The 20,351-nt window shown below is 41.2% G+C and overlaps 1 long non-coding RNA gene across 1 annotated transcript in view; it reads right to left on the bottom strand.

Moving 5' to 3' along the window:
* Positions 1-20,351, bottom strand: part of LOC141739135 (uncharacterized) — a 150,766-nt gene that overhangs the window by 128,381 nt on the left and 2,034 nt on the right. Inside the window, exon 2 of the long non-coding RNA XR_012585593.1 lies at positions 19,802-19,954. This is a non-coding gene — a long non-coding RNA (uncharacterized LOC141739135). The remainder of the gene's footprint in view (positions 1-19,801; positions 19,955-20,351) is intronic.

The following is a 20,351-nucleotide window of genomic DNA, read 5'->3' as shown; positions in this document are numbered from 1 at the left end:
GTACTATTGTTTGTGTGAGGAACCAAACCAAAGAACTGAGCAAGCAGAAAACCAAATAATTTTTTGGTTTCTGCAGGTTAGGAAGTACATCTTGCAACACACTACCTCATTTTTACCCAGGAAGCACAAAAAACAGGGCTGGCACAAGGGAGAGGCAGAAATAAGCAACTAGATGACAGCGGGAATGCCCTTTTCAGCAGTCACATTAAATTATGCCAGATAAAACAGATCAAGGAACTATAGCACTAATCTGCTAAATTAATCAGTGTAACACATCACTTAGGGAAGGATGTAGAGGATTCTCTGTTAATAGACGTCTAAATCAAGACTAGATCTCCAAAACCATATGCTTAGCTTCTTCCAAAGATACTGAAGGCTACTGTAGAAACACCTGTAGAAACTATAGTCTCCATGATAGCGACAGGATTCTAATGATCTCTTCCGGCTTTAAAATCTATGCAATTTATGCGAGAATAGCCTTACCCTTCTTCAAATACACTAGCACATCAGAAATTTATTAACCCCCTACAAATTATTTACATTTCTTAAGAAAGAATTTGTGCCTTTTATCCATTGGTCTAACCCTGCCATGAATAATCTTGAGGACAGTTGTTAGCCCTCCGTGTTTACTGGCAGCCAATCCTCTTCCTTCCGCAGCATATCTACAATTGTAGCATTGCTCTTACTGACACTACCTCAACTGAAGCCAACTGAAACGAACTGAAGTTCGTTTTTTCCCCACTTTAGAACATGATGAACTTTTCATTAAATCAAGAGACTCCCTCAATACATGATGTACGGGGTCCGCATAAACATTGATAAGCCTTCCATGCTTGGGCACCCAATCTGATGGTGAAAGCAGGTGTGTGGGCTGTTTTATTCCAAAAGCACAGACCTTCAGTCAAAAAAGGTGCTTAAGTGTCTTTGGAATCTAGGGGGTTTTTTATACTGAACTTCACAGTTCTTCCTGTACTGCATTTTACTAAGATTCTGAAATACACAATTGTGAAAAGCTGATTAAAAGGACAAGATTTACAGACATCTTACCACTGAGGAGAGGGAAAAAATAATTAAAAAAAATAAAAATTAAGAACAACGAAGAGATGTTCTACAGGTTTTCACTGCCTCCTGCTGGCCTTGAAGCCAACGTTTTTGTAGGCATATGGTGCCAGGGTATCTGCCATTGTTTTGCTCACTTTGCCACCAAGGCAGATTCTCACAGTTGAGTCCGTAGAGAAAGATTCACCCAGTGGGCTTCCAGCTCATGGGCTCAGCATTGAGAAATATGCAACAAGTTGTAGTGCTGTTGATCTCATCTCCCAAGTGCGCAGCTGGATGATCAAAGAGATCTTTGATCCAGCTGCTTTTGGCACATCAGGTTTGAAAGAAGGATAAAGGCTGCAGAGCTACTCCACAGCTCAAGACCCATCACCTAGTCGTGTTTCAGGCTTAAAGAACTCCTGTGCCTTCTGCTCTGGTGCAGCCTTCCAGCTTGACATCCCTTGACAGCCACAGTCCCCTCTCCCAACAGGTGGCTTGAAGTACCACCGAGGAACCGGCACAATGGTGACATTATGAGCAGCCTGTTCTTAGCTCGGCTAATTAGCTCGAGCACAACACTGTATTAATGCAGCTCCATTGCTTGCAATGCTCAAGCTCTCTTTTCCGAAGTTAGCTCGGATCTTTACGCAACATCACGTTATCCTGGGCTGACATACAACAAAAATCCATGGCAATGAAGTTTTTAGCACTGTCATACACACACTTCCTTTCAGCAGGTGGCCCACAGGCACTGTTGCTGCACAAGAAGATTCAGGTTCCCAAGTTCCAAAGAATTCACAGCCCATGTTTAGCGCACATCATCATCACAAGCGCTGGTACTCAGCGTCTCGTTTCAAAGGCCTTAAACGTTAAATTCTGCTAGAAATCATCCCTTCTGGCAAACTTAAAACACCAGTAAATTCCTCAAAAGCATCTAGTTCAGTTGTGGGCAGAGCAGAAAGTTTTATTCAAACCACAGAGGCCTACAGGAAAAGGAGAATTAAAAAAACAAAACAACACACAAACCAACAAACCCACAAACCACGAACAAAAAAACCAACATCAAAACACACAAAAAAACCCAAAACAAAGCCCCAAAAACCAACGAAACCCTTTCATTGATTAGCATTGCCACCTGCACATAAATCCTAAGGAGTTCAGCAGGAATACCCAGTGGTTCCTCACAAAACATATTCAGAATTGTAGTTGCAGTTTGCTTTAGACCCTGCAGCTCTTAATTTGACACTCAAGACACCTTTAACAACCCCTAAAGAATCTGACAGGGAGAAGATATGCGCTGCTCTATCATGCATCCTAAAAAACATGTGGGGTGGTCCCGTGAGGCACGAGGAGATCTGCAAAAACAACATGGGGGTTGTTCCCCATTGTGAAACTTCCCACCAGAACTCAGTCCTCCAGACAGCTACTTTCTCTTTCACACATGCAAACACCTTCCAGATTCTCCAAGAAAAGCAAGTCCAATCTCCGTGTTCTGAAAAGTCACGAAGAGTGGAGCAGACCCGGTATTTCCCTTCTTGACTCTGTAAGGTAAAATACCTAACCCTGAGGATTTCAATGTTTCTCACAAAAGTGGAACTTCCACTTTCCCCAGCCACAGAGTTCTACCACCCTCCTCCCCATGATGGCAAACCAGGACTTCAGTGAACAGTATCACAGCCAGAAGACCATTGGGTCATTCCTCTTGTCTTGGAAATCCTCTTCTTTTCCAGATCCTCCTTTCTCCAGTTGTAATACCATCAAGAAGTACTCTTCTTTTGGCTTGGGTGTTTAGTTTTAGGGGGTTTTGGTTGGTTTTTGTTTGTTTGGGGTTTTGGTTGGTTTTTGTTTGTTTGGGGTTTTGGTGGGGTTTTTTTGTTTGTTTTGGGGTTTTTGTGCCTTTTTTTTTTTGTTTGGTTGGGTTTTTTTTAAACTGGAGAAACAAGCCCTAGAGAAATTCCAACACTTTTGCTAAGGCAGTTGTTACTGTAAGTACATTCTGGAGTCCACTCATGAATTAGAAGCCTATGAAACAAAATATTACATTCTCATTTCTCAAACTACCTCATCTGAGGCTGGTGGGACAAAACATTAAGGTATGCAAATATTTCATATAGAAGCATATATATGCATGTATTTTAATATGTATGTCTGTGCATTACATGATTAATTCTAGGGGGTCTGATTCTACTTGAGTTATTAAAAGTGTAAGACACAGTTTAACAGGTCTCCCTGACATCACAGTCACCTTTTACTCTAGAACATTAAATATAACACATTGCTTTGAATCAGGACAGTTGACTGAAGACAGACAAATAGCAAACATACCAAAACATACTCAAGTCTTGTAGTGCTCACACACTATTATATATACAAATGGAAGACTGTAGATGGGCGTTTCTGTACAGAAAAAGAGAGCTTCATGCTGCACTTGGCAAAAGCAACGTTGTGGACTGCATTTGCAGGGCTTCTCAAATTTGTTGATGTTTGATCAGTGTACAATTTATTTTTTAGCTATGGTATTCTAGATAGATAATTTGTTTTCAAACCACTAAGCTGAGTTAAGTTCGGCTCTAATCGTGCTCCTCCCCCAAGGAATCAATGCAGTCCTTTAAATTTAATCTTTTATCACGTCTGATTAACCATAAGGCAAATCCTACCATTTACAAAAGATCAAGTAGAACTCAAAGTTATGCTTGAGACTGTAGCAAGTGCTTGTTTTTCCAAGAGTATCCCAGCAAACAGGACAGATGGAGAGCACAAGAGTTCTTGCACATCAACTAGGGCATATATCCTTCCGATGCGAGTTACTTAAACTCAGTAAACTTAATTGTAGGATCGGAATTTAAATACGTTGTGCCTATTTGTAGATTACAATGTTGCTCTGCTTATACAAGGCCGTTACTCTCTGGGGTATATCCCTACTGGTTCTAAGTGTAAAGAGGCTTCTAAATCTTAATATGGTGTATAATTTTTTTGAAACATTTAGGAAAAAAACTCGAAGTATTAGACAGATTGTGGAGACTTTACCTCAAAAGACTAATTCAACCAGGCATGCTACACATAGGATACCATGCAATCTATTTGCAGTATCTCTAACTATGCAGCTGCAAGCACGTGATCCCTTCCCAAAGGCAAAGATTTGACCACAAAGGCAAAGATTTGCAAACTAAAAATGGAAGCATGCTCTAGAAGAAAGGGTTATATATACAGGATATTTTTTTCTTTTTCCACCTTGATTCTGGGTTTTATCCAAAAGAGAAAGATCAGTCCCTCATTTCTTATTTATCACAATCCTGCAGGAACAAGATCCCCTGTGGCATGTGAGTATACTCTCCAAACACAAAGAGGAAATAGTCCAGAGAATTTCATTCATCTCGGTATCTTTAGCTGTCTAAAAGTCAGGCATCTAATCTAAACTAGACATCTAGGCTGCCTCAACAGAGAGAGAAGCATCTCCAGACAGTGATTCATCTCACCCTAAATATAATACTTCAGTTAGGGGGAGGGGGACCTGCACAGGTACCTGGAGAGTATGATCACTCCCCCCTGACCAGAAAAGGGGCCTTCCTGATGAGCATTCATAAACTTTTAAACAGCTGAAGTCACAGGATTGCCACATCCCCAGGTGGGTCTACATCACAGCGCAAGATGTTTACATCCAAGTAAGCTTAAAACCAGCTAGCTGAGGGGCTGACAACAACAGTCCACCACACACGGGCACTATAAAACCAGTCCCAAGTGCTCATACTGTCAGTCCCTGCAGCGCTCTACCAATAGCTAGATTGATCCTTCTTTGTAAGATAGTTCATGACTTGCCCAGGCCACCATTGTCACTACCATGTCTAACACAGAGGTTACAAAACTTTGTTCACGGAGCTTTGTAAAGCAGCAGAGTTCCGTAGTTATTCAATTATTTGGCTTTCGCTCTGCAGAAGATCGTGAATACAATGGACCACTGCTGACTGACAAACTTACTTCTCATCTGCCACCTGGGGGCTGGTCTTCAGAGACATTGAGAACCTGCAACTGCCAGAGCAGCGCTCTCAGGCATCGTCCAACCATCCAGTTGCAAAGGGACCTCCTGTTTAAGGGTGTGCTCTTCTGGTAGGTTCCTTTTCCACTCTGCATTCAGTAACCTGTAGCCTGAACCGACCATTTTTCCTCCAATGAACACATTTCATAATAAAGAACAGTAAGTTTATTTCCTGTCACAGAAAGCGATTATGGGAACATTTTTGTCTCCCACAAAGTAGTATTTGACATGCTGTCCTGGTTCCGGTGGGGATAGGGTTAACTTTTCCTGGTATTCCATGCCATGTGAGCCACGCCCACCCTGAGCTGCCGGGGGAGGGGGCAGGAAGTTGCTGCTTAAAAGCGGGCTGGGGCGTCCCGGTCCGGCCGGTCGGCGAGCGGCAGGGAGCGGCGGTTCCGTAATCGCGTTTGTATATTCCCCTATCCGTGTTGTTGTTGTTGTTTGCCTGTTCCCTTTACTGTCCTGTTAAACTGCCTTTGTCCCAACCCAAGAGTCTTGCCTTTTCTTACGATCCTTCCTGTATTAGGAAGGCACGTGCGAGCGGCACGTGGTTCTTTGTTGCCATCTGAGGCTAAACCACGACACATGCTTACCCATTTAGCAAAAGAGAGATTATCTCCAAATATCACCTTCCCATCCTGAAACCCTATTACTAAAACCACTGCTGAGATCCGTAAGTAGCAAATGCCTGCATCTACTGAGGGACCAGTTACACAAACTGTCACAAATACAGACAGCGAACAGAAGGAGTGTTCTGAAGGACTTCAACATAAATCCATGAGCATTGGGTAAACTTGACGTCTCAGAAGAAAAGCAAGGGAATGTAAAGCTTTACACCACAGGTCGCAGTTCAAAATTGGCCACAGCTCAATAGCAACTGGAAGGCATTGCCAAACTGAAGCTTTCATTTTCACCTACAGAAGCGTGCTGATTCCACACTGTAGAATTAGTCTTTTACAATAGCATCTGATAGCTGCTTGACAGTTCAGCCTCTTAAAAACAATCTAAATGCCAAGAATCTCCATCATCTAAGAGGACTTGATGCAACAAAGACGCTGACATCCCTCAAGGAGGGGGATGTTGGTTTTGAGACACATCAGTGGTGAAAAATGAAACTCTCAGCAGCTTGTGCTGCTGCTATTGCTGAAAACTTTGTCTTTCACCTCCCTGAAGGCGAGATGTTTCACGAGCACAGTGATCACATTTAACAAAATATGGGAAATGAAACAAAAAAAAATAATCAATTTTTAAACATGTAGATAATGTTTCCAAGGGATCCTTGAAGATCAAAGGCAAGAGTCAGATGGACCAGTTGTGCAGCACGCTCAGTACAGGCTTCAAAGCTCAGAAAGCCAGAAGTTGCACAACTAGAAGTTAAATTTGATTTATTCAGCAGCATTGGACTGGGAGGGGCACAGCAGCTTCTCAGTATTTCACAATGGGGACTCTTCTTTTTTCATCCTGCCTAATTATATACTGACACTGGAAAATTACATTATGAGGGCAGTAACTTCTCTAAATAATTGTCACTCAAAGATGTTCTGCAATGCTTTGTGATGTCTTCCAAAGCAGCCTATTTGAAGACTGGAAACAGAGTTTCATGTCAGAACAATTGGTTCATATACAATTGTCTAAGACATTTTGTTTTCTTCAGCTTGTGTTATAAAAGCAGCTGCAACACCTGTTGGCCGAAGACATCTCATGTGTGTTTCATTTATCTTTTTGGATCAGCCACTGGAAAGCTGTCCCTGACACTGAAACTGAGATTATAAAAACTGGCCAGAGTTAAGAGCGTTTGTGTTTGGCTTGGTTGGAGTTAACAGAATGTTTTCTTTGTCTACGAAACTAGATGAAAGTTGCATTTTAGGTCTTATCTTGCAGTTTAACCCTCGAACAGAACTAATGCAGACTCAAGTACACTGCTGGGAACATTGGGGACTGGGCTTCAAGAGCTGGCCACACGATGCTTATGATTCACTGGTCAGAAAGAAGAAGAGCAGGATGTTGGGTGCGTTCAAACATCTCAGAAAACATGGGATTAAGGAATGGACACAGGTAGCCACCGAGGTCCCAAAGTCTATTAGCAATACAGCAATTAAGTGAATTAACTAAGAAGTTTCAAGCTTTACATATTAGTGAGAGACTCTGACCTAGCTAAATTTTCAAGGTCATCCATCAATAAATATTCCGATCTCTAGTACGAACGGAGGAATGAACACAGAGTGAGGACCTTAAAAATCTCACCTATGAGACATCAGTATGCCTGAATGCTCAGATTTTTCAAGATCAGCCCTTAATATTGGCAAGCATCAGGCAAGAATTTAAAGAATAGAAGAGTCAACCACCCTCAATCTGCCAAAATCAATGAAAAAGACCTTCCACAGAATTACATCTAATAGGCCTTGCCAGGCCTGGTTCTAGTTACACAGTTGCTCGCTCTAATATTTCTGTAGGAGCAAACAGTAGCTTATCTAGGCGTGCACTAGTGTATAGAGCAACTACTCTGTCAAGGATGGTTTGAAAAGTGCCTTCAAAGGAAAGGAGAAGTAAAAATGCTGCACTTACTCTTCCTTGAAATACTGTCTTTCTGAGATGCTATTCCAGATTTGAAGTTGAAAAAAAGAGTGGATCTGAAAAGTTTCGTGGACAAAACATAAGTGCAGTCATTTAAAAGCAAACAAACAAGCAGTTGCCTTTTTTTTTCCCCCTAGTGCTCATTAGCTATTCAGTTATAGACTCCTCCAAGACAATACTGCACAGGTGAATACTGTTAACCTTGCTAACAGAGACAGCAGGATATATTTGTGTCTATATATAAAAATGAAGTTTGTGTATAGGCATGCACACACACACTCTTTTAATAAGCCTTGACTTCTAGAGTAAGATTTCCAGGTCCTAATTATTGCCTCAAATGTTAAAATAAGCAAGCATGTAATGTTCTTACCCAAGTTGATATTCTCATTTTTCCCTTCATGAAATCATCCTTTAAAGAAAACCTGTTCACCACATTCTCCACAGCACACCTGTTCAATGTTTTGGTCCCCATGACACACGATGATGCTCCAGCAATACGCTGGGGATTATATGACAATATATTGGCATAGGCTCTTGCAAGAAAAAACAAAGTGGGCAAGTGTACTTTCTGTTTACTTGAATGGGAAGATTAGTTTGATATTACATCTTCTGGCTGTGCTGACTAATTGTGGTTTGCCTGTCAGTGCAGATTTCCTAAGAAAGTTCCTAGTATGCACTATATATTGGAACTGCTTAACACCAAACATCAACTGAGATTATTCCAGTATGTTTTTTGATCCCATATGATCTCACACAGACTAAACTCCTAGTGACTTCAAATAGAAGTTTGCCTCAATTGCACATTTCTGGACAATGCCTCTGCTTGAGCACTACTGTAAACACGGTAAAAATAAAGTTGCGAAGGGCATAGGCTAAAGACGAAGACAATTCTGTCAATCTTCATTTGGTAAATTTTTTTTTTGCAAAAGATAAAAGTAGTTCCACGGATAAGAGACGGAAAGAATAATCAAACCTGCAGACTAAAATATTTTACACACTCACACCTTTTTGAGGACAACTTACTCATAGTCATTTCAGCCATTGCCGTCTCCTTGTACTATTCCCTGGTTTAATTACTGAGAATAGAAAACTTCTGAGCACCCTGCATTAGGGGAATCACACCAAAATGCAGCTGCTTTATGGTCAGTTTTCCATTGCTATCATCTCTCTGAGCATCTGTGCACAATGTAAGTGATTATGGAGTTGTACCACTCATTCCCCAGCAGGAGAAACAGTGCCAGAAATTCTGCTATGTGTTTTGCTTGGCAAAAAGTAGAGTCCCTCTGGAAAGAGAAAATGGAAGGAAAGCAGAAAGAAAAGAAGGTACCTGAGCCTGTTACTTTTTTTTGTCCTTGTTCAGAACAAATTTCCAAGTGCTAGCAGGTAAGAACAAGTCCTGTACAGTCCTAACATGAAGGCAGAACAACAGTAGGATTTAACTGTGGCCATACACCGTGTTATGCCATAACTACAACTAGCTGACAGACAACATTTCTAGTTAAGTTTATTTCCCCCCACCCCCAAACTTCAAAATACTTGAACGTTGGAGTAGAAATCAAAGAACACATGTTTTTCTATCAGACTTATAGTTTTGGAAAGATCTGAAGATTCATTTTAAATTTGCCACAGAATTTCAAACAGAAAACGTTTTTGGACCACAGTGCCTAGCAATAAAACTACCTAGTGACAGATAACAGAAAAAATATCTTCTTTTTTAAAATCAAAGTAAGACAGTGATCATGTAACAGTTACTTATGCTACTTTGCATATTAATTGTCAAGATCTTTCTGTAAAAACAGTCTGTAATTTCTTCTATTTTGTTAAGAGCCCAAATTTTCAGAGGATTTTGTGGAAATAAAATTTTCAGATATATTATACTGTCATTTGTGAGTTTACAAGTACCCTCTACTGCCTTCCCAAAGCCAATCACATTCCTTCAATTTAAAAATGCAGTAAGATCCCTACAGTGACAGGTATAGCATACAACAATACAACTGATTCTTCCTTTATTTCATACAAAAGAATTTCCTATAGAAATTAAAGCTCTCTGTGTATAGGTCTCCCATGAAATACCCCACCAATGAACATACTTCTTCCAGCCAGCAACAATTTTAGATTACCTTGAAGTGTATTATCTTCCTTAAAGGTTTTTGTTTGCTTGTTTTTATGTTTCCATTCGGACACACGGCATCAATGGGACAACAGATTTCAAACCTGCACGCCGTGGATAACCTAGTTTGTCCTCATAGGATCTTTGCAGTAAAAAGTTAATCTGTTAAGGACTCTGTTCGACCGAGTCCACCTCTACTGCTGTAGAAGGAGAATAAAGCCACCAGGGAGTGTCAAGCCAGCACAGACAGACAGCAAATCCCATGGCCGCGAGGGTGCATCGGGAACCAGGGCTGCCCTGACTTGTACTTGGATTCAAAGGAGCCTTCACACAGGTTCAAAACAGGGCAACTGGAATGACAGCATAAAGACACAAATGACTTCTGGCCTCCCCAAAGGAAAAGCCTGGCCAGCCTAAAGAATCAGAGGACTCTGTGTTTAGTCTTTTTAATTAGCTGGTTTTCCTCAGTACCCTTTTAATTATTTTTACATGGCACCCGCTAGGGAGGCTGCATAGAATTCATTTTTCTTTAGGGAAGACACATCCTGGGGCCCCTGGCAGCATCCCTCTAGTTTGCTTTCTCTGAAACTGGCCTCTTTACTGGTAGAATGAGGCAGGACCATGGGAGTTAATAAGCAGTTGGCCAGATGGTGCCTGTCCAAAGGTGTTCGCTTTGTAGGCAACTGGAACTTCTCTTTGGGAATAAATCAGTGATACAGGAGATCCAGGCTGCATTTCAATCAAGCACAAGCAGACAGACTATTAGCGGAGATAACTACCTTTGGGGGTTTTTTGTTGGGGATTTTTTTTTTTTTGCCCCCTCTTTCTTCCTCTAAACCAGTAGATGCAAGACCCAGGGAGTGAGAAACAAAGAATTCCCCAGGCTAAGAAGAACATTCTTCCAAACACCACAAGCAGAAAGCTAAGTGTTATTTATTCAGATGCTATCAGCACTTAACACCCCCACTGCTAAGTTAATACCTATGTAATAATTAAATGGCATGCAACAATAAAAGCTTTTGATATCGTAACTTAAAGACAACATAAAGGCACGTGCTATTGGTCTTGTGTTAATGAGGCCACTCTTGGGACCTTGTGACCATTATCATAAGACACTTGAAGTGCTGATGATGCAGCCTTGGACCATGGCAGGAATATGTCACTTCTGTCCCAACTAACTTCATGTTCGTGTTCCAATATGGAAAACGTTTCAGTGCAGCTCAGGCCTGATGGAGGAATCTACTGACGCATCCAAACATACAATGTCACCGAGTCTAATTTAACATCAGAAAAATATCTATATGGCTACAAAAGAATGTTTCTGCCTACAGAGTATTAAGCAAGAAGGATAAGACTAAAGATTTTTCTCTCAGAGAAAAATGACAGTTCAGATAGCAACTAGGAGTCAGAATTTGTTTTCCTTTTTGACCACAGACATCACGCTACCATGAATTAGTCACTTCTATAACCCCTACTCTACCTCTCTAAAAAGCATAACACAGGTTAACTTAGTGTACTTTCTTTGGTCTACAGACCTTAACGATCCTCAGGAGTAACAATAATTAGAGCTACCAAGAAACTCAACACTAATGTGCTGATGATACAAAGTCAAAATAAGGACTTGTATGAACTTTCTTTACCCATTCCTTGAAAAAATCTGGAACCAATTTGTTATTCCAGAAAGTTCTCTCTGCCTGTAAACACATGCCTTCTTTCAGAAAGCTCCCTTTTTAGGCAACTCTAGGACCTCATCCAGCTATCCCACTGACACCACTCCACAAAAGGTGTTTGCACTTGGAGAGATAATGGGCAAGTTCCCTCAGAGCTGCAGCCATCAAATCCCACAGTACATAAGCCTCTTCCTTCCATCCCATAGCACAACCACATAAGCCTGCTATATATTGCCGTTAAGAAAACAGATCAATTAAATGGTCCAAGGGTAGCATATTTGTTCCTCTTAAGCAATGAGAGGTGATTAACTGCTCTTTACAATCTGAAAGGACTTTTGGAGTCATAGACTTCCGCACGAGAGCGGGTTCTTTGAAAACAGACTGCTCTGACAGTATCGAGGACGACAGAGGAACGCAATGGCTCTGAAGCATTCCAAATTCACATGGCTCCCTGCTGCATCACGTATTTAGGTTCCCACACGCAGAGCCTAACTGCACTGCACACATCTTTTCAGGAGAGGAGGGGAAAAAAAAAAAAAAAAAAAAAGAAAAAGGCACTCTCCTCAAGTAGCTTGGCAAACAGCTTCATTCCACAGAGTCAGTGCACGGACTGAACTCCAGATTATTTATAAATCCTAATTTAAAAGGAATCTTTTTTTTTTGCAGGGTACTAGGCTAACATGAATAGCCTTTTCAGAATCTTCACTGAGGAGTGCAAACTGAAAGCTGCTTTGTAGCCCCCACATTTGTACTTCTTTAAAAGCATCTCTCTCATCTAAGAGACTAGAGTGACACTATTTTCAGTTCAAGCTGTCTTCACTCGAGTTTCTCATGCAGGATTCATATTAGGTAAACAATTAAGTTATCAACACTGCGTTATGTCCAAATCTGCTATCAGCTAGAATAGATCTACGGAGAATGTTCCTACAGTGAATGCAGAAAACATTTTCTGCAATGTCAAGTAAATCCTCCATGCAGATGACCTATGAATAGCATCATTTGTGAAAAGCACAAAACCAGAAAACCCACTAGCACACTTTTCTGTGCTTTCATGCCCTGACACTTTTCTCATCATATGATCCCCTTTTCCCATCTGTGTAATGACAATCACAGTATAAAAATTCAACTGTAGATAGATCCTTGGAGTCCAAATAACAGAAGTTTTGCATGACTGCATTAATTTATAAGTTACAAATCTGTGATTTGTCTTCCTTCTTCCCAACTCTGACAAATGGACATGTCATATGTTCATTAATACCATTCGCTCCATTTAAAAATCCCATATAGATTTATCCGCTGTCTTTCTGTTTGCAATTATATCCCTAACACACTATGGGCCATGGCCTTTAAATAACAAAATTCAAGCACTGAAGCGGGGGGGGAGCGGGGGGAGTAAATCACACAGGGAAAAATATTAGATAAGAGACCCCCGCAGCAAGACTTGTGTTCCTCAGCTTCTCATCACCTGCGGTTTTCTTTTCCTAACAGCACTTGAGTGAGTCCCCAACTGCAACAGCAGTATGGATGCAGACCATCAGGCTTACATCTTCATGTAATTAAGGTAATGCCTCTGCTCTGTTTATTCACTCTGCCATACCATACATACAAACGGCACAACAGGATTAATCTGCCCACCTTCACCATCTTGTGCATTACAGAATCATTGAATCACAGACTCATTCAGGTGGGAAGGGGTCTCAGGAAGCCTCTAGTCCAACCACCGGCTCAAAAGGTCAGACCAGCTTACTGAGGGTTTTATCCAGTCGAGTCTTGAAAACCTCCAGGGATGGAGGCTCCACATCCTTTCCAAGCAACCTGTTCCGCTTCCTGACTGTTCTCACAGGGAAAAAGATTTTCCCCAGAGCCAGTCCATGATGATGGTTCCTAGTCACATCCTTATACATCTGCGCAGAGATGTGCTCCAAGAGGACTCCCTCCATGCTTCTCCCAGAGAGCAAAGAGAGGCTGATGAACCTGCAGTTCCCTGTATTGCACTTCTAACCTTTTCTGAAGATTGGTACAACATTTGCCTTTCTCCAGACACTGCTCTTCCCCAATCTCCATGACCATTCAAAGATGACAGAACGCAGCCTTGTATAGACACAAACCACCTCTCTCAGCAGCCTTGGATGCAGCCCATTTTGTCCCATTGACTTGCATGGGTCAAGTTCTCTCAAGAAATCCCTGACTCTGTCTCATCTCCTGACGGGACTCCTTGTCCTTCTTGAACACTTTCATTAAGCACTGAGGCCTGTGAGGCCTCATTAGTAAAGACTGAGACACAGGAGGCACAAGTACCTCAGGCTTACGTGTGCCCCTTGCCACTAATTCACCCACGCCACTCAGCAACAAGCCCACAATTTCCTTGTTCAGCCTTTTCCTACTAAGTGAGTGAGCAGATGTGTGGTGCTTAGTTGCCAGCTGGAGTTAAACCATGACACTTTCAGCAGATTTCAGAGAGGTTCAGCCTGTGCGGCAGAGACTTCCTCAAGTTGTCTAAAGACCTTGTATGCTTCCTCATCAGATGATGATGATCTCCCATCATGATGTGCCCTGTACTGTCCTATCCCCTTATCATGGCTCACAAGATCTTGACTTGCCTGTCCTCTGTCCCGCAAAGAGTTTCATATATTCAAACTGATCCTTCGCTTAGAGGGAAACTCCCTCCATCCTCGTCTTCCCACCTTTTCTGAAGAACCTGTATCCGTTCACTGCAGCACTCCTCATGCAAGCTGTCCCAGAGTGAAGTTATTCCAAGAGTGTTGTAGCGCGTGACCACGCACGGAGTTCTAGTTCCTCTTTTCATCCTGCATAACCATTCCCAAGATCACTCATGTAACTGTCAATCTGCATCATTTGCTTCTCAGCCCTGTACACCTCACCGTTTACAACTCTCTTCACCAGATTTTCCAGCCTGTTGGCAGAGACACTCTTGCCCTACTTAGCTGAGTGGATCTCATCCTTTCCCAGAAGTCTTCAACTCTCAGAGGTTTCCATGACTGCAAAAGCCAAAACCCTCTCAAAGACCCCAGCTGCACATCTCGATGTTGACTCACAGGGTCCATCAACTCCTCAAGTCTTTCACAGGCAAAAAAAAAAAACAAACATATGGAGCCCCACACACTCCACCCTTGCCCCAGAGCCTTGTGGCCATTCTTGGTATTCTCAGCGTCTCCCTGGGAGTATCATTGCTGCTCAGGTGGATGAGCAGCAGCAGGTGACAGTAGCCTCAGCAGACTTTCCACAACATCCCGGGTCTAAGCACCTGGCAAGCAGCAAACCCCCTAAGAGGATGGGTGCCTCCATTCCACACACGAAAGATTTCTCCAACAGCTATGACCCTCTTTTTCCTTTTGTGCAGAAAGGTATTTGAAGCTCAGCTGTCTCAGCCACCTCCCCTGAAGGGAGGTCACCTTCCTCCTCTATTTTCCAGGGCACTGTATCCTGTTCTGTAACTGCAGCATAAGCATGCTGTAGGTGCAAAATGTCAGGGCTTTGGGAGAGCAAGGAATGAACTAAATGAAGAACTTTCCCTTAATACAGTTTTTGTTTAAAAAAAAACCAACCCAAACTTGATATTTGTGTATAAGGAGCTCAAAGGATAAAAGTATTTACTCAATTAGAAGACAAAACATTTGCAGCTTCCAAGAGCATGCACAAATCTCACCCAATGCGTGATTTGGCAAGAATAGAAAATTCCCCCATCTGAACAAGTTTTAGCAATCACCATTTGAGTTCCAAGCTTTGTAGACCCATTTAGGAAAAGCATTCTCCCCATCTGGCAACAAGTCATAAACAATTGGTTTGTTACACCTCAGAAGCCCCATTATCTTCAAAATATGTGCCGGCTAACACCAGCATAATCATTTTGCCTGTAATAAATTTCCATGGGTAAGAGAGACTGTGACAGAGCAAACACTCCGCTGACAGAAACGGGGACTGAACCCCACAGCTCGCTCCACCGCAGTCACGTTAAGTACTGAAGCTACGGCCAGAACAGCAGTGGATACCTCACATTGCCGCCACCACCATTAACCATGACCAAAGCTACACAGAAACAAATGATTAAAAATATGCCATTTTATACGAGACCACAGATGTTGGAATTTTATACCAGATCTGGTCACGTTATAGACCTAATTTCCAAAAATCTAGGAATGAAACTTTTAACAGAGCTATATATTTACGGCCTTTACTTCAAAGAATAACCACCCCTATATTTCCTAGTAATGATATTGCAGTCTTCCTTACACTTTCTGACTAGCCATAGTGATCCGTGAAGACCAGATTTCATTAGAAGTCCCTCCATCGGACTGTACAACTGTTATCAGGCTCAGCTAAACGAGCAATGCAATTTTAGTACACTTCTTGGCTGCATGTTATCCAAGGTATAGATGACATTTTTAGTGCAAAATAATTACATGCAATTGAGGCCTTATTTATACATCTATTCTAACAATCATTTAGTAGACAATGTTAACACAGATAGCATCACTTTAATAGTTTTATATTCTACTTATGCGGCTAAAAATTACATAGGTCCAAGGCATCTGAAATGGTCAGAGTGCAGGAGCAGAATGCTCTAAAAGGTGAAATATCTGGTCTGAAACTGAAGGCCATATAAAGACAATCATTGGCGTGGCTTTTTGCGGCTAGAGCACAGACTAAAAGCATTCTGCTTATCTGTTTGTATATCAGTTTCAACCTGTACAGGAATATCAATTACTTTCCAAGGATAGCCCTCACCTTGTTGTTTCAAAAGTGAGGAGTGGTAGCAGCATATGTTGATTTTTTTATCCTTCTCAGAAAACCAGTCACAATTTAAAAGTAAAAACTAACCTTGCATCTCACAGAGAAAAGGGCATTTATTTACCAGTCTGTTTTGAAGGCGTGAAATTCAATTTAATAATAACAGGTATATTAAATAACAAAGCTTTAGAAAATGTATGTAATTAGATGACAACATAGTCACTTAAGCAAGTATTTCTATTGAATCTTTGCTAGACTCCATGCTTGTCACCAAATTAAATATTGTCCCATGGTATGCATTATAAATGAGGCGATTCATTTCATGAGGTTTATAACCAGTGACTGGAATTATAATCAACAATATACATTAGTGTCTTCTAACATTTACAATATTTTGAAGCCAATTTTGATCTCATGCTAGTTTCATATGACAGTAACTCCCATCTTTGTACAGACTTCTGGCTGGGGTAGGTTAGAATAGGGCCTCTAATTTTGTGTGAGGCATTATGGGGCTCAAATATGTTTTTAAGGTACATACTAGTGTCAGACTATTTGCATACTACAAGGCATTCTCAAAAACAGAGAAGTTTGCGGTTTGATTGTTTTGGGTTTTATTGGATACCATCATTAACAAATTGCAATCCTCCCGCCTAGCTAAAGCTGCAAGTCATTTACTTCCTTAGCCCCCTAGAAACAAAAAAGGAATGAGACTACTTCTTTTGCTTTTTGAAGTCAGATGTTGCAATACATACAGCAATCCTGGCTCTCTTCTGTAAGTTTGATTTGAAAAAAAAACAATAGACATATTTTATTACATCTACTATTGAATCCTACCAAGAAGTTTCTCCATTTCTCTCAGCGGAAGTCCCTGCCTCCAGTTATTTAAAATGCATCACAGTAACCTTATCCCATAGGTACCTACAGAAGTTTTCTGCCATATACATCAGGTGCCTTCTCTGTTTACATGTCAAAGATACAGTAAAACTATATCTAAAGTTCCATAAAAGTAACAAGGAAGAACTCATACAAAGTCCACATCCCCACAGAAACTTGGGGGAAAAAAAAAAAAATGTCTCACGTGCAACACACTCAGACATTGGGCTGCATCCAGAGTAACTGAAAAGCAGGGTTTCTCATTCATGGGAGACTTCAGCATGAGCAAGACTAAAATCTGTAAGTTTTAACCTCTCTACAAACCAGAAATTAAAGAAAAAACATCAGTCATATTGGCCAGTGAGTGAAGACTTCCTGTACTCTGCAGAGCCACAGTGAAACGACGCCTTGTTAATTTTCCTTCTCCTCCTTAAATATCTGCTGTTACATTACATATCATTCTCAGTTTTTATGATCAGCTACATCGGCTCCCAATATCTACAGTTTTCAATCAGGCCCATTAGGCATACTGTCCCAGAATCACTGACCTTGGGAATACTTCCCAAGTTTGCCAATCTTCGAATCCTGCCTCTGAGACCCCAAGAACTCCAAGCTCCCTTCTACAGAGACGAGGCCAAGCCTATGTGAGAACCAATCTCATTTGGTTCCTGGCATGGGAGCAGAAAGTGTGGAAATTCTAGTTGAGCTATCCAATCTGATATCTTTGCAAAGGTTTGCCATCCCTAAAGAAGTCTGCTTGGCAGGTTTGCTGCACAGCAACAAAATCTGGAGTCCTAACAAGCAGGGTGCCACAAGACCGATGATGCAAGGCTTTCAAGATCCTCAGCTTAAAAGCAGAACTAAGAGGTGGACAATTCTGACCTTAACACCACAAGACTTCACGTCAACCCTATCTCAGATCTGCTGAACTGAAATCCCGCTGACCTAAAAATGTTGCAAAGAAAACATTCCAGGCTTAACAAGGTGACGTTCTTCTGACCACATCCAGTTTCATCTGTTTATTGCTAAATATTCATCCATACTCAGCAGCATCTTGTCTCAGTGTGTCATTTTCTGCACATTGATCCTCTGATGAATAGAGAGGGAAACCTTTGCAAACTTGGAAAAGTTTCCTAACAAATAATCACAAATTAGCTGAGCTACGTAACGCTCTATTCAACTCAGTTCCAGTCAAAGCTATGAAGTATAGGAGTGATTATTACACACAGCTGGGAGACAAGTAACAAGAAGAACAACATTCAAATGTTATTTGGGGGATTACAATAAGTCCAATGTATGTCATGCATTAAACTAATTGATAGCGAATCCAAGATAGTCAATGCAACGCGTTATTGTGGAAGCTGGAAGCGGAGGGAAGCATTCTAATCTCTGAAGAGTCCTTTGACTCCATGGGATAAAAAAATAGCTTCACAAGCATGAAAAGGAAGTATAGCAGAACCATATTACTCCAAGAAACCTGAAATGTTCATACTATTACAAGTAGTCATATTGTCTAGGCCACTGAAATATATTTAAACCTTTAGCTAGAGAAAGACATTGGTTACATTTCGTTTCTTGTTACTATAATCGTAAATCTAGAGTATTTCCACTGAAGTCAGAGTTTCTGCTTAGCAGTGCCAAGAGCGCACAAGAGTACCACTACCTTACAAACATTCTCCAACTTTCACAAGTTGAAAAATAAAAAAACCCTAATCGCACAGTAGAAATTCATAATGGTGTCAACATTTTATAATCAGACTATGAAGGGCAAGAATGACTCAGCCTGAAGACATAAAGGTAAAAAAAAAAAAACATACTTACAGTCACCATAAAGGAAGAGATCAACATGACAGAAGAAGCCATAAGCTTCTGATAAGCACATAAGCCAACTCGGAACATCCATTTCATACTCGGGGGCCAAGGCAAAGAAAGAATAAATATTTCTGCTTTTACAGAAGGCTTTGCAGCAAACCCATGAACAGTCTAAAACAGGATGAATATAAAACACACTGAAACTTCATACTTAAAATAAACATAGAAGGTCAGTTGATCAGAAAAACACAGAAGCTGTTAAGCCATAAGCCAAGTAAAACACCTTCTCCTTCATGCCAGAAATTCAGGGGGAAGGGGAAAAAGAAAATATAACTTGGTGTCTAGCCATTGTAAAAAGCGAACAGTAACACAAAACGTTAAGATATCTTGGCCTTAAAAAGGCAGCTTTACAGCACAGTTACTGGCATTCAGCAAAAGGGAAAAAAAACCCAAACAACAACATTTGACACTGAAGGGTCATAAATAAATTGCTGAGACATCAAGGTCAAGGCCTTTTTGAAGGATATGAGAAAGTCTGAACGCTATAGTCTAGTTACATCAAAACAAGGAAAATGAGTTTCCTAGAATATGGATCAATAAGTGACGCAAAGGCTATGGAGGCACGAGCGGGAATCTTTCACGTTATTTGCAGACTTGGACAGGGATGCCAAAGGACTTAAAGGAAAGAAAAAGGATTCCATTGTTTGCTGACCAATATTATTGGACAACTCCAATGTCTCCTTGTTTGCTTTTTTCTTGAAACCTCACATCTCCAATTTGTATTATTTACCTTAACCCACACTGACATCTGTCAGCTGGGTTCTCAGAGAAATTTAAGTTAACTGGTATATCCACACTCGGTAGTCGTGCTCAAAAGGACACTGCTGTTTTCCATGTTCCTCAGCTATTTCCTAAGCACAAGCACAGCTCTTCACTTACCACATTCATGTGCAGCTTCTACTGCACTGTGCTTGATTCCCCGCTACAGATTTGCAGGAAGCAATGCCACAACAGAGCAATCCAGGCTCCCAGCGCGATAAAGGGCCACGCTTTGCTCCCCCTTCAACAGAGAGCGTGTCTTCTCTGTAGCACCTAGAGAACAAGCAAAGATGCTCTTTATATAAAATACGTATAGAGGGCTGGACCATCAATGCATGCCCTAAAAACTATATTTATGAAGCGTCATTAATCGTCCCTTAAAACAGAAACATAAGGGTATTTAAAGGCATCCGAAACACAGAGAGTAGCAGATTATATAAGGTATGCAGAAGTCACAGAAATGCAGGTATTCTGCCTCGCACGGCACATAGGTTTGCGCAAAAAGAACTACAGCATGAGTTAGTCTCAAAACATACGTCTAAAACAAGTTTGCTGGTTTCAGTAATTGGTGGACCCTGTAAATAGGATTCTACTGTTGATACCTGGAATTGAAAATACAAGCCACCGTAAGACTTACAGCCGTAAGAACAGAGTATAGGGAAGGGGACTG

This window comes from Larus michahellis, chromosome 2 (assembly GCF_964199755.1).
Source record: "Larus michahellis chromosome 2, bLarMic1.1, whole genome shotgun sequence".
Lineage (NCBI taxonomy): Eukaryota > Metazoa > Chordata > Aves > Charadriiformes > Laridae > Larus > Larus michahellis.
Note: the sequence above shows the minus strand (reverse complement) of the source record. Positions and strands in the feature narration are given on the sequence as shown.